This window comes from Anabrus simplex, chromosome 5 (assembly GCF_040414725.1).
Source record: "Anabrus simplex isolate iqAnaSimp1 chromosome 5, ASM4041472v1, whole genome shotgun sequence".
Classification (NCBI taxonomy): Eukaryota; Metazoa; Arthropoda; class Insecta; order Orthoptera; family Tettigoniidae; genus Anabrus; species Anabrus simplex.
The window spans coordinates 299,834,688-299,851,187 of record NC_090269.1 but is presented as its reverse complement, the minus strand read 5'-3'; the positions used below and the strand labels follow the sequence as shown (position 1 = coordinate 299,851,187).

Here is a 16,500-nt window from a genome sequence, read left to right as displayed (position 1 = left end):
AAGTAGACTAAAAATATTCTCATCATTCTGGAAGTTATCGGGTGTGCATAAGCAATGTACGTACATCATGTCTCTAGTTGATGTGAAAACCAAAATATACTCAGAGGACAACTGCAGTGTTAGGAAAATACACTCCTATATCACTTGATTAAGAACATCTGGATACAAGTTGGCCAAACCATTTTCTCAGAGGAACTTAACACTTTCAACACTATGCCCGTACGGGATACGGGCGCCGTCCAGAAGCAGGAAAGCAGTGCGCCCGTATATGATACGGGCATGATTTTCTCGTGTGTTTATATCCAGCTGCATGTATCACGTACGGTTCCTGTCCCTTGATTGGAGGTAATAGTTCATCTAGTGACCACTAGAATGCAGCAGTTATCGGGAATTTCGAACTGAAACGATAAACTGGGTATTTTCTCCTTGCCGTGACCTCTACCGAAGCCCTCGGTGTGCCGTGTGCTGCGCGCGCCAAATCTGTCACGCTGTCAGCTGTGTTACTGTGTAAACATGTCTTCACGCCGGCTCAATGATAGTGATATTTTGGATATTTTATCGGGAGAAGCGGGTTCAAAAATGGATGAAAGTGATGACGACCCTGCTTACGAACCGGATAACGTATGAAGCGATAGTTCAAGTAAGATTTTTATTTATTACATCACTTTGGAACGCAAGTGGTTTAGCTGTATTATTTTACTCCGAATACAAGTGATAGAAATATTTCGCCTACAGAAATTTGGGTTTATTTTTTTCGTTTAGACGAAGAGACGCAGGCTGATGATTCACCTGTGCCAGGAACATCTGCTAGATCATCTGAACCTGATGATGAATGGTCAGAAACAGATGACCAACCACAGCTACCTGTCTTCCACTCGGCATCTGGTTCTACTCAGTTTTGCGCAGGGAGTGACGAAATGGATTGTTTCAGTAACTTTTTTAGTGACGATGTGATCAAAAATATAAAAACAGAAATTTGTGGATTACATGAGAGTGATCAGTTAGCGGTTAGCAGCTGAAGGAGGAGGAGACATCTCAAGGCTGGAATCTACTCCCTCCCCCAGTGTTGACAGGACTTTTGCTCGCCATTTTCCAGAAAAGGTTCCTCCAACAAACAATAAAGTGAATGCTGCTCGTTATTGCAAGGTATGCTCAGACAGGGGCAAGAAGGAAAGTGGTAAGCACGTCAGAAAAGAGAGTAGATGGTGATGCAAGGAGTGCAAAGTAGGACTGTGTATAGTCCAATGTTTCCAGGACTACCATACGAAAACAAACTATTCCTAAATAGGTAAATATTTTATTCCACTGCATTTGTGTTTATTTGTGGCCTAAGTAGTCGCATTAAATGATTGTTTTTTATTGTTTGAGCAAGCTTATTTGTATAACCTCAATGTAAAAAAATTTCTGTACTATTTTTTTCATGTTTTTCATAAGACTAGTATAATTAAATTACTTCAGATATTCACTTGTTGATTAACATCTTCATTTTGGATGGTTGACAACTTCATACGGTACAAAAATCAGGCATGTAATATGTTTTGCTGTTCCATAATAACGTGTTAAAAATTAGCAAAAAGACCCCGTTCACAGCCAGGATCCATGTTAAAATATGGTAGTGTTGAAAGTGTTAAAACATGAGTGAAGTGTCCGTGAGAACAGCAATGAGTAAATGAAACACTGTCAACATAACTCACAGAGAAAATTACAAATGTAAACCACATCAAATGAGGCCAGAGAACTTTTTTAAAAAACTAATAATTTGTGACCAAAAGTATTTTCCTCGGGTCCTTTCATGCTCTAAAGAAGAATATCTAAGTAACGAGCTATCGCTGACAAAAACATATTTACAGATTAATATATAACACCGATTTCAACATAACTTTCCATTCATGAAAGGAGTGTTCTCCCTAGGACCTTTTTAATGGGCGCACCAACCTACCATATTTACAGATCACCCAGCTAAAATAACCTAGTTAAGTGCTAGTTACATAATATCAATACACGTTTGAGTCACTGGGGGCTTACATCGGAGTTTAAATGTTTAGCTTAACTATCACTTAGTGTGTTCGAGCAGTGTCTGGACCCACAATGAGATTTATAACTTGTAACAGTGTCTGTGATTCAGTGTGTCACAAACATGTATGGCACTCCACAGGGGAATAAATTGAAACAAGAGTAAAACCATTGCCTTGAGACATGTAGACTCTCTTGGAAGATTGTATAATAAGCTTCCAAATAAGATTAAAGATATTAGTCACGTCAGTTCATTTACCACAGCTTTAAAAAATCTCCTGCTGAGTAGCTGCTTCTACAGTACAGAAGAATACATGAAGTGCTGGTAATGATGCTATTACTTATTAACTTGTAAACTTTCTTAATATCTAGTATATAGCCTTAAAAATATGTTAATGTCACATTGATTATGTACATATTATTAACACCACACCAATAGATTTTTATTTTAATTTTGTCTTGTAAATATCGGTTATTAATATTATTTATTATTTAAAAAAATTAAGATGTGCTGTCCTAACACTGAGGTATTTGGTGTTACTGTTTTCCTTCTTTTTCAAAATGTTCATTATTGTGCATATATTATTGTTAGTATTAGGAAATCACTTGACAACTCCTATACTGTTGGCATATTTCAAAATACTGTATGTAATTATACAGTCTACGGAAGCTAAATAAATGAATTAATTAATTATCATATTAATTTTTTACGTAGTATTCCCCGCCCGGCTGAGAAAAATTTCTGGGGAGAACACTGAAGGATGTGTGTGATACCAGTTTCATTTATGAAAACATAAGTGAAACAGAAAAGGATGCAAATGAAACAAGCCACAAAGAACACTTGAAAAACAAGGATCTTGATTTTTTTTTTTTTTTTTAAACCCACAGGAATAAATAAATAAGGCCCAAAAAGGGGACAGACATTCTCTTGAATTGATTGCAGAATTCACCTACGCAAACCCAGATGACCATTAGGAAGTCCAGGACCACTGAAGAAAGCCAAGCTTTGATGGCGATTGGTGCAAGAACTTATTAAAAACTATTAAAAATAGTATTATGATAAAATCTACCTTGTCAATACACTTACTGGAACATGTTTCAAGAACAATAAACATTCTTTTCATCAGGGATCATCAAAGTATAACTTAATTACATCAAAGAATGTCTTAGGTCTGATTATCCTAATTGTGGTAAAACCTTCAATAATCATATTTAATATAATAGATAAAATAATAGGAGTTACAATAATCTATCAATTGTATTAATATATTGATGTTCTGTGTCCCTGGACATATAACGTCCTTATACTTATGCTGCTTATATATTAGCATGCTCAGTTTATGACGAATACGTACCAGTAGACAGGATTATGGAAGACTGTGTGACATAGCAATGGACTAGTATTAACACACAGCCTTCCAATAAGGCGCCAAGAACATCACCAATAGGTCACTGGTGTGAAACTTTTATATATTCTTTGTAGATTGTTTTGAAGAAAGAGCGATTGGTTTTTAGGGAATAAAAAAGATAATGCAAGTGTGACAATAGAAAAAAAGGATGACTGAAGAGAACATATATATATCGTAGTGACAAAGTTGTTACACAAAGAAGTAAACATGTTCTTGTGTGATATTTTTCTTACATAGTAAAAAAAATCGCACATTGAGAACGATAAATAAAAACAATATAACAATTTGATTCAAAGAACTATTACAACACAATAACATCCATGAATAAAATATTAATGGTACATTAGGAAACTACTATCACATAAAATATTCAAGATTAAGATGATAAATGAGAACCACTCTTAAATAAACTCAAGATCTTTGATGCTTATTCTTAAAATTTTCTTCCCTAAATGTTTAAATGCTAGTTTATATTATGGATTTTCATCCGTAATTTTTTCATTTAAACTCTAATCAAAATTATTTTTCTGTGCAAGACGAATTTCTAAATTTTCCAAAATGTTCATGAATTTGCATTTTTGGGCCGAATGTATTAATTCCATGTCACTGTTAATGCCAGTGAATTTATGATTATTTTCTACCATGTGTTCTCCCATTGCTGAATCTCTTATGTTTAACAGCATTAACCCTTTCAGACACAGAAGTTTGAAAATTTTGAAGCCTTATAGTCATGATTTTTTTTAAAACTTTACTTTCAATGCCTTTTCCACTTTAGTTCTAACAAACAGTGCATATCAGAGTATGAAACTCATGTGTTCTATTTTTTTGCATACTTTGTCTAAATAATTAACCTACATAATTGTGTAGTCTAGAAATGACCTAAGGAACATGATTTTTTTTACCAGAACAGAAACCTTTCTTAAAAAATCTAATATGATGTAATTACATCAATGAGAACATTGAGCAACATGTAAGGGCTACATGAAAAAATGAAAGAATATATAGGCCTAGTCTGTTTTCAATTTAGTTTTTTGTCATATCTCTCAAAATAAGTAAAAATTACACACTGTTCAACTTAAAACCTCTGGCTACTCTCATGGTTACGTGTGAAACACTCTGAAACAGTTTTTGTCCTTAGTTAAACACAAATACATGTTGCATTTTTCACATCGCACTCTTGACCTCAAAGTACAACCTTTCATTCGGCAAGCCCTAGCTGTTGATAGGTAATCAACAACTGGCCAGTGCTCGTAGCCATCTGTTCGTTTGTCCTCACCAGGTAAAGGTGCTCGCCAGTTTTGAGGTCTGTTTTGTGGAGACGAATTTCGGTTTTCTTCATCGTCCAAAATTTGTCTGGGACGATCAGGGCTGCAGGAGACCTTCAGCTAGGTCCATCCTGAATTTGAGCAAGTCAATGATTCTGGAGTCTGGAATGTCATTTTTCCTGTTATCTTCACGGTACTCCAACCAGCTGTTGACAACAAGAACCAGGAAATGCAGTATGACTTTGAGTGTCCACTTTTTAGTTTTTATCCATGTTCTATAACATTCTAACAACTAATTATATTTTTGTTTACAAGGGCAAGGCAGTTGATATCAACATAAGCATGGTCAATCTTCTTCCACCTTGTAACCACACCAACTGGAGAACTTCCAGTCAACGAGGGTAGAAATGCTGCACATTTATTGTCCTTCCATCTTACTGCAACAAGCTTCCCGTCAGAGGAGCAAAATTCTTCGAAATTCCCTCAATTGAGATCCCGATCAGGCCAAAAAGTGAAGCGCTTCAATTTGTTTGTCATTATAGTTCCTGTAGCATAAAAATTTTCTTCATAGAGCTTTTCTATCAGTGACACTGTTGTAAGATACCTGTCAAAATATATTACACTAAAGGGTGGAATAGAATCCTTTCAGTTTGTAAACTACAGATGGAGCAAATCCTAATGTATTTGTCTCTGGGAGATTGCTTTCCTTCCCTTGGTAAATTTCAAAGTCCATCATGAGCCCTGCAGATGTAGTTACAACAAAAAATGTTAATCCGACTGGCCTAAGCTTGTTTGGAACATACTGTTTTAATGCACATTTACATGTGAAGGGCACCATTTGTTCATCTACTAAAAAATTGCCATCAGTACGTTCAATACAATAACATGCGTTATGAACTGTATCAATCAAAGGCTGAACTTTCCACAATCTGCTTCAACCATCAGGAGGACTGCTTTTATCAACATGAAGACAGTTTCACAAAAGGAAACAAGCGATCACATGACACAGTCTCTGCCACAAGACACAGTGAAATTTCTGATTGCTAATACATCCGGATACGTGGGTATGGAATATTACTTAAGGCATGCCGTACAGTTTCTTGATTTCAGTAGCATCAGTTTTCAGTTCCTTGCCTTTTGCTTTCCGACAATACATAGCTGTATATCTTGCAGTATCTTCTAAAAAAGAATCTGGACAGTATTTGCTGAAATATCCCTATGGAGTTAAAATGATAGGTTCTCTTCGTTTGTTTCTTGGATTGGGGGATATGGTTTTGAAACAAAACTGTCTTTATTCCATGAAACGTTCTAAACTTCACACGGTGGATCTTCGTGGATTACTTCCTCCTCAGATTCCTCGTGTTGAAATAACTCGCTGGAGAATATTACAACCATCATCATCGGAAAGGTCCAATTTTCAAGTCATCATTCAACAGATAGTTCACAATTTCATCAGCATCTCTAGCTGGATCCAATGAACCTATAAAATTTATTATTATTCAAGATAGAGCCCCAGCTACAAAACATATCCAAGTTAATACACTTTAATCATGAGAAATGGCCCATTCTCTACAGTTACAACACATACTGCACGTATTTGGTTTTACATATCTAACCTACACAATTGTGTAAGTAAACATTCAAAACAGAATTCTGTTGATACTACTAATTACTTTGCAAAACAAATTCCATGCAACAAAACAAATATCTGTTTATAGATGAAATATCACAATACCTTCTCTTAAATAAGCATAATGTGAAAACATAAGCAGTACTTGCGGAAAGCCATCTTGCCAGATTCATTTAAATTTAAGAATTTAATTTTTAAGTCTGCATCGAACCGAGAATAATAGATCAGTAAAATTAAAAATCCACCTTTTCAATACTAATATTAAACTAAACAAGTTATAACATTTACTTGGAACTAGTTTCGACGCTGGTGAGTCATCTTCAGCCAAATATGAGAACAGGCAATCGTAAATAAATGTATCATTATATCAATGCACATATAAACTCTCTTAATATGGTCCAAGTTTCACAACCATATAGCAATGTGTGTGTGTGTGTGTGCAACTGAAAAGGGATGGCATGTCGGGTATTGAGATAAAGGTACTGTCGTGGTCCATAATATGTAACTAATATCATAACTGAATGGAATGCCTCTGAAAGAAATTAAGGCCTTAAATTAGCATGTAATGTTACAACGTAAGATTTCATAACTTTTCAGTAGAGCTGTTTAAAAATATGCCTACTCTGTGACACAAATAACTACTAAACTATTTGAAAGTTAGACTGGTGTTTACATTGTCATGTTCACCGGTATTCTGACATAGAATTTTTATAACAAAAATTACTAACAGGTATTATTTACGGTCTAATTTTTTTGTGGAGATCTATTTATCGATACTAAGTCTCTGAGGCTTTATGACTTGCAGGTCACTGAAGACAACTAATTGCAACACTACTGCACTTTACAAAAATTATCACATACCTTAATGATCATTACTCACAGCCAGCATAAGACAGGGATATCAGTTATTCATGCTGAAGCCTGCGTTTTGCGCGTCTTATATGCCCTTTCACCGTTTGGTCCCGATGTTCTACCTCTCCACAGTAGCTGCAGGTGGGTCGAGACCTCTTCTTTGGGGAGAAATTTCTTGGACTTGGTGGTTTTGTCTTTTGAGCCTTACTTTTTCTTTAGGCGTTACACTTTTTGAAGAAGATAACGCTGGTGTAATTATTGGCAAAGGAGGAGAAACAGAAGCCACCTCCGTATGATTTTCACTTGAGGTGGTTGGTGGCGGCATTGTTGGAGCAGGGAAAAATGTTACAGCAGGACATAGTACCTCTTTCTTATTTTCTGATATGAAGGGTCTAATTTTTTCATCGAGATACATCTGTCTATCGATGCTAAGTCCTTGAGGTTTGATGACTTGCAGAAAGTCACTGAAGTCAGGCGGTGGATCTTCTAGAAGGATGGTGTAGGGTACTTCATCAGAAACTACGGATTTCTTTGTCAACAAACACCAGGGTGCTCTTTCATATAGGCTACACAAAGTGATGTATCTGGGCTATTTGGGGAAGGTTTTCCATTCCAGCACGGAACTTGTTTTGCCAGTTCATAAGTAGGTTTCCAGATTCTGTGTCAACAGCGACAGGAATAAGAGCTGGAAACCTGACAACTTTTACGGGTGACATTAATTACATCATCAAGAACTTCACTTTCGTTTTTCCGGAATGCTCTCTTGAAACAATCAAAATACAAATCAGGTTGAAATTCTGTGTGTCCCAATGGAAAAAATGAAATTTTACAACTGCTGTTCTTTCCTGTTATAACTCTCCACATGAGGTATCTCATTAAGAAGTTTCTATTTTGCCCAAAACAGTTATCAGCATGGAATTCTAAATGCTCCTCACCTACTGAAAAATTTTCCAAGAAGTGATGTACAAGAGATAAGACAGTATTTACTCCTTTACCTGCAATACAAGCTTCTGGAAAAATGTACAAAACAAATTTGTTAAGTGGTTCACACGCTACACCAAAGAGACCCACTTCGTAGCCTGTAAGAAAGAAAATGGGTCCAACTTGTTGCGGATCGTATGGTAAGTGTACCTGTTGGGCAAAATCAAAACTATAATGCATTGTGCCTTTGTATGTGTTACAGCTATGTGGCCCAAGAGACAAAGGAGTTTCCAGTTGTCTAATTCCTTGTCTACAATTGTCTATGGTGTTTTTATAAGCAGTCCACTCTGCTTGGACGTGATTAACCTGGATCCGCCCAGCGTGCCATATATGGCACGGCAAACTACACAGTTTTCTTGGACTCTTATTATTGAAACCGTGTGCACTGTCTTGTTTACTACAGTATTGTCATGTTCGGAGAAGTCCCGCCCAACATCTTATGTGGTTTGTTTTAATATATCGTGTTCATTGGTACGGTATATCTACATAAAAATGAAGTCTTGTTTTCGCGAGTGCCAGTAATGGGTGCACATTTGAAGTAAGTGATTCCTGCTTTTCTTCTATAGTTATTTATACGGACCCTGTTGTGCTATATTTTTCTCTAAGGTGCTTTTATGTATGGGGATTAGCTAAGATATGTCTTGGTGATGACTGGTGTCCTTTCATCTGAAGTAGAAGTTTGGTGGTACTTATCTGGCACGCGGGGCGGAAGTGCTGTCTTTCTGTCCGGCACAACTCAGCCTATAATTGTTATAGTTATGATGTTCCTTTCCGTTTATTTCATTCTTCTTTATCAGCCTAGCAACGCATAATAGTGTAGGCTGTAAGTTATATGTTATAATTTAACAATTTTTAATCACGCAGAGTAAAATTTTCACATTAAATCGACACTACATTGCGGTTTTCTTGTTGAAATGTATCTTTCATCCCGTCTTTTCACATGCTTCACTTTCATGAGCTCATACATTTTTCTAGGAGAATTTCATTACGATAAGTACTCGACTTGTTGGATAATGATGAACTTCCCGATGTAGAAAAGGTATTCATCGAGCCTCCAGACGCTGCAGTTTTGTCGGATGAAGATAGCGGGGATGAAGATGGAGGTGGTGTCGCCAACGATTTACCTGGTAGCCAGATTCGAGTGAACGCAGAAAATAAGTGGTGGTGGGCAATATTTGCCTGGGTCATCGATGTATAAATGCACAATGCATGGCAGCTGAAACACATGTCTCGAGAAGGCATTTTTCATCTGGATTTTCGACGAACAATTGTCCAGACTTATCTCACATGCTACAAAGCTGCTCCCTGGTTTAGCAGATCTCATTGTTTTGGACATAATGCAGTGCAGGAACTTCGGTACGATGGAATGCATCACTGACTTTCTACAAGTCTAGGAGCGAAGAGAAGATTGCCTTGCTAGGCCTAGAACCCAGTGTACCACGTGCAATGTAGGTTTATGTGTAGACTGTTTTACTGATTATCATACACACAAAGGTAATAAGTAATGTTTACTTACTTTTCAGGACATCACCGTTAGTGCAGTCCTCACGTGAACAGGAGAGACATCTGTATATACCGATGCTATAATTCCTCATACCGAATGTCTGATTAACTCAAGATGTAATAAGTGATTTGGCTACCTTGTGAGATTTTAGCATTATTATTTAAAATATAAATTAATTTTCTCATACAATTAAAAACTCAGGTCATTTTCAACCCCTATAAAATCATCCCTAGCACCAAAAATCAAACATCTAGGTATTTTTAATAGTTCTGGAACAACATTATTTTTGTAATATATGCAAATATTGAAGAAAAACGTGTATACTGTTGATTTACAAAAGAAGGTATTGTATAAAAGCATATCTGTAGGCCAAATGCGGAACGACATCCAAATTCCCGTATGTGAAACAAAAGACAGCACTACCGCCCAGCGTGCCATATATGGCACGGGCCTTTTTTTGGAAGTTACATGTCGATTGAATAAAATTAAAGCTTTTCCGGGATCTTCATATGCACATTATCCAACGCTAAAAGTTACAAGTTGATTCTCAAAAAATAAAATCTTGGGCGGATCCAGGTTAAGATGATGTATAGCCTTCTCCATCAGATTTTTTTTTTTTTCCTCCTCATCCATAATTGACAGTTTCCCTATTACAGTTTGATTGCTTCTACAAGTCATACAAAGATCAGTCTTGGGTTTCTGAACTACTACCTTACTGCAAAATGTACGCCAGATGGTATACCAAGACGAAAGTGATACAGGAATTCTCTCTATTGATTTACAACTGTCACATTGTACTTCTTAGACATCCTGGTTGGGAGAAGCACGAGATCACTTCTTCGTTTTGTAGGGATCTGGCCTGGCATGACAAGAACATTTTGTTCACTGAAATTATTCATAAAGTTCACTGCATGTTTACGATAATCAAAAGGAATAGATTTTATCTGAAAAGTCTAATACGTTTCAGTGAATTTTAGGCTGCATCCCTTCTATCTTGAATTGTTCCTTCAATTTTTTTAGTCTCTTAGAGCCACAAGCGAATACAAATTGAAAAAATGTCTGACACACCTCCTGCCCTCTGAAGCGATAAATTGTGTTTCTTTCCTGTCATAATTTCTTCTGTTAGTAGCTGACGTCATTGGCTGGTTTTGTACTAATGCATTCATCGCACCCATCATTAATACGTGGTGGTGATTGACATGTTCTCCACAATTGTAATACAGTTCCTGACATTCTATTCTTGAAGAATGAATGTAACTTTCGGGAAAAAGACCAGTGCAATTTCTTGTACAGCCACAACCATTATTTATAATGTTCCCATTAGATACGTTATTTATAAATTCTTTAACCTCCTCCGTATATTCGGAGGCTGTTTGAACTTTGGGAACATCACGTAGAACACTTGTGTCCACATCAACAGCGTCCTCCTGCAACTCGTTCTTGTGGAAATTTCAAAAGGTTCACTTTCTTCAAAATCACTACCCTCACGTGAATTTTCACTTTCAAACTCTAGGGGCGCACTGAAGTAATCCGAAATAACATTTGATAGTTCCGGCGGCAAGTCACTGTCTGTATATTGTTTCAAAGCTTTCACAATAACATCTACTTCATCATTACAGTAGGCCCTGACATAGAATTATTACTCCTTATTTTGGAACCTACTCTATTTTTAAACATTTTAATAAACTTAAATACACAACTATATGAATAATAAGGAGAACACCACACTTCTCCACAGTATGAAATACAATGAAAGACTGCATCGGTATCGGAAATGTTTGGAGCAGAGAGGATGTTTATGAAACCTATTACTTTTATTAAAAGTGCCCAGCTAGGGTTCATTTATCATAAGATAAGATATCCAAGTCATCTTATCTTATGCTCGCGGAGCTATGAACGCGACCAAGTGTGTGGACCCTCACTTACGATGCGAAAAGTGGTCCCTTTTCTTAGTATTAAATAAACCTCATGTTTCAGCAGTGATTATTGACAGAGGGCTTTGAAATTCACGCAGTGAGTAGACGACTGTCTAATCAATACATAGGTATCAAAAACGAAAATTCGACATTTTACTCCCTTCAGTGGTTTTTTTTACAATTATTTTGTGAAATGTTGACCGAGAAGTAGTCCCTTTTCTTGCGCACTCACACATATTGTGATGACAACAGCGTGGTACACCATGAGTTTTGTCTTCACGGCCAGGTCTTTATTCATGAACATAGTTGTTCACAGGCTGCATGGGCAACACCAATTCACTTCTCGACATCTTGCTCTCAGTTACAACACGCACAAAGGATATTACCCAAGTACGAAAAGTAGTCTACCTGCTCCAGTGGAGTATAAGATGGAGATGTTGAAATGAGGAAGTGTTGTGCCAGGTGAAGATTGGGCAAGGACCTTGGTCTTTTGAACATTAATGGTTAAGACCGAAATGATCATATGCACTCTTGTATCAGTTCAATGACTGTTGCAATTCCTCTGATGTGAGTGTAGGTGATGCAGCACCATCTGCATACAGCATTTTGGTTACCTCTGTAACCTGGATGAGCCTCCGGGAGTGAAGACTTGCTACGTTGAAAAGCCCTCCATCGAAATGAAACCTCCATACCTGAGTTGTTTGTAGAATATTCATGTAGCACGGGAGCCAAATATAATGCAAAGAGTGTTGGAGCAAGCACAAGCCCCTGTTTTAGTCCATGAGTAATAGGAAATTAATCCAAGATCCTATTCTGATGGCAAACCTGCCCGATCATACCATCATGGAGGGCCTGAACCAGATCAACAAAACACTGAGGAAAGACAAAATGTTTCAGTACCGCCCACATAGCAGGCCTTGAAACAGAGTCAAATGCCTTTTCCAGGTCATAAAAGACTAAGATGAGAGGATTCTGCATTTTTCTTGAAGTTTCCTTGCACAGTAGATTAGATCAGTTGTTCCTCTGGAAGTTCAAAACCCACAATGGGACTCTGGGAGTCTGGGAGCACTCTCTCAGAGATAACCTGGAGCAAGTTAGCAGAATTCTTGCGAGAATTTTACCTACAAAAGACATTAGTTACATACCGTGATAGTTGCCACACTGTTAATAAATTTAACCATAATAGGTATTTTATTTGATCCTGTATTGACTTGTCTAAATCTATTAAAGAAACTATTTAAAATAGTTTGTTGGGTCCACCTTGTCAATACACTTTTAATGATTGAAAATATTTATTCTATCATACATGTTTCAGGAACAATATTCATTCCCTTCATCAGTGAAGTCCTTGATTTGACTTCATCATTAAAAGTATATTGACAAGGTGGACCCAACATAAAGCTATTTTAAATACGGTAGTTTCTTCAATCGTTGCCACAAACACTGCGATCACTTTTTTTGAAGACTGTGATGATAGTGGCATTTTTTAGTTTACCAGGTACCTGGTGAAGTACCTATTACAATATACTGTATATAAAAGAAGAGTTTTGTCCATACATTGCTCAGAATTTAAAAAGAATGGTATTTCTGTATCAGTTGTGTCCACAGTAACAAGGAATTGCACTTTTCAATTTTATGTCATCTTTGTACGTTCGCACATCATGAGAAAATGGCAAGAGATTTAATGAAAATCTAGGCTATAAATAATTTTATTCATGCTGAGTGAAATGGTAGTTTAGTGAAAGGCCAAGATTTAATTCTCATATATCCATGTTATTAATAGTTCTATCGATAAATACGAGGGCTGATCAACAAAGACTCAGACAGATTTTTTTTCACATATGTTTATTACTCCATTTCAATGTTCACATGATGTTTTCCAAAGTAGTCCCCTCCTACTTTAATGCACTTTTTAGAGAGTCTCTGCCAGTCTTTGAACACATGCTGCAGACCATTCTTTGTCATGTCCTTGAGAATCGCCTCATTTTTCTTGAGCACTGCTTCAAAAATCTCAAATCGAATGCCCCTAAGCTTTGCCTTTAGTGGTACGAATAAAAATCACAGGGTGCAAGATCAGGGCTATAAGGTGGATGTGGCACACAAGTAATTTTGAATCGAGCCAGAAACTGCATGGCTTGATTTGAGATGTGAGGCCACGCTTTGTCATGATGAAGTCGCCACCCAGTCCGAGAAAGCTCTGGTCGTTTCTTTGCAATGTGCTTCCTCAGTATATCCAATACTGACATGTAGTAAGCTGCTGTAACAATAATGTGAGGGGGAACTGCATGCTGGTCACCTCCATTGTCTGGTATGCGAAATGCACAAAGTGTCTACACAATAGAGCATTACTACCAAACTACCAATACAAGAGTGCTGCCGAATACAGATATTATATGTAAAAACCTGGTCTTTTCAAATATTGATGTTACAGATAGGGAACTATCACAGAAGTTACAGGAAAATAATCAGTCTCAGTCTTTGTTGATTAGCCTACTTAGTAACTAAATTTATATAGAATTAAATTTCTATTTACATCGTACATTTTTACCGTACCAGCTATTATAACAGAGATATTCATGAATTTTTAATTTTGGTGCTAAGTCCAAATGAACGCCAAACCACGAGAAAATAGGTGCAAAGTATAAGAAATTCTTGGACGAGAACCAAACTGACGTTCTAGCTAGGGGTCTGAATTTCGCTGTCGCTCCCTCTAAAATTCCCACTGAGGAGTAAATTACTTCCACTGAGGCAGCCATCCACAAAATACCTTCGGACGAGGCTGAGGAGTTAAGACAGAAATGTGTGAGACTCATACGGTCTGATGTTGTACCCGCGCCCAATTTAACAAGAGGAGACGGGAGAGCTCTGAAGGAACTTAGAGATGATTCTGAACTGACCATTCTCTCAGCTGACAAGGGTAATGCGACGGTGGTTGTGGACACTGACGAGTATAAGAATAAGATCTCGGCAATATTGTCAGAACCTGTTTACAGACTGAGCTCACGTGGCCCTACCACTTGTGTGTCCAACGCCACCGTGAAGCGCTTAAGGCAATCTTCAATTCCAAAAGAGGAGGCTAAACATCTGTTCCCGAGTGACGCAGTGCCACCTAGGTGATATACACTTCCTAAGATCCACATATAATAATAATGTACTAGTGTAGTGGGTTAACCGCTTGACTCTATAACCAAATGTCCATGGTTCGAAACTGACGACTTCAGGAGGGATTTTCATTATGTTTTAAGAACCCTTGGCAACGTTCTAAATGCAGCCCAGGTTCTCCACCAACCCCACATAACCGAGGGAGGGTAACGTTGAAGGTGACGACGATGATGTTGATGATAATGAAGTTTAACAACATCAACCATAATCGTGAGACATTGCTGTTACCTCTCCCTTTGATAGCAATGATCATATACACCATGTTAGTGAAGACAAGAAGTCCATTCTTCCACCAATTTTCTTTCAGTTCAACCATTATCAACCACGCTATGACCCATTGTTAGTGCAATAGGTTCTTCTACGTATACTCTGGCCAAATACCTAAGCAAATTGCTTAGCCACCCATAAGACGTACTGCATCATGCGTTAGGGACACTTTCGTCAACAAGCTGTCAACCCAATGCACTTTGGGTGAGTTTTGATGTGGAATCCTCGTTCACTGAAGTGCCGATCGACTCTGTCATGTCTCTCATTGAAAATCTGTTCCCTGATGACATTACTAAGCTATTTTATCACTGCATGACTTCCAGCTATTTTTTGTGGGGAGAGAATTTTTATGAACAGACAGACGGAGTGGTTATGGGAAGTCCATTTTTGCCTGTAGTGGCCAATTTCTTTATGGAGCATTTTGAGGAGGAGGCTATCGCTTCAGCACCCGTCAAACCTACGATTTGGTGAAGGTATGTTGATGATTCATTCGCGGTCTGGATGGAAGTCCTGAGAAACTTAATGTATTTTTAAACCAGTTACATCAGAAAAATCCTTCAATTAAATGCACTATGGAAATGGGAGTCGGACAGATGACTTCCTTTCTTGGAGGTCCTAGTAAGAAAGAAACCGAACGGCTCCTTAGGACATACCATATATTGTAAGTCTACCCACACAAATTATCTTCATGCAGATTCTCACCACCATCCAGCACAAAAACAAGGCATTCTCACGACACTCACAAACAGGGCAAGACGAATTTATGAGCCATCAAATATCCAGGTCGAGATGGACACACTTAAAGTCACATTCAAAGGTAATTGTTACAGCGATTTGCAGATCCATAGAGCCCTGCATCCCAGAGAAATGACCTAGCAAAGCTCACAGGAGGAAGAAGTGAAGGGAACTGCCTACCTGCCTTACATTCACAACACCACAGATCGAATTGCCAAGGTCTTCCGCAAACACAATACAAAAACAGTGTTTGGCACAGTCACTAAAACTGCTCACAGTCTGGGAAAAACCAAGGAGAAACTGTCCCCACTTTTACATCCTGGGGTATACAAAATTCCCTGTACTTGCAGCAAGGTGTACATTGGCCAAACATGCCGGTCCATTGGTACTTGTATCAAGGAACATGAACGAAATATTAGTCTCAACCTGCCAGACAAATCAGCAATAGCTGAGCACGCTCTATCATCGGGTCATGATGTCTCGTTCCAAGATGCTCGAGCTTTTACCCACACTAGACAATATAGAACCAGGATGTAGAATTCCTAGCAGTTTCAACAGGGACACTGGCTATCAATTAAGTAACATGTGGTTGCCAACCATTAAGGATTTACATACGTAGTTCCCTTCCCTGCCCCTTCAATATTGTTATTTCATTTTGGTGTTTTCCAAATTCATAAATTCCTCATCGCCAAATGTTTCATTCCAGGCATGTATCTATGTCATACTTTCATATGTGTGTAGTCCTGTTGTTATGCGACTCCCTCTT

The 16,500-nt window shown here is 37.7% G+C and overlaps 1 protein-coding gene across 1 annotated transcript in view; it reads right to left on the bottom strand.

Annotated features, from left to right (window-relative positions):
• LOC136874012 (protein krasavietz) overlaps positions 1–16,500 on the bottom strand; it is a 218,155-nt gene that overhangs the window by 169,681 nt on the left and 31,974 nt on the right. The gene's annotated exons all lie outside the window — the stretch shown is intronic.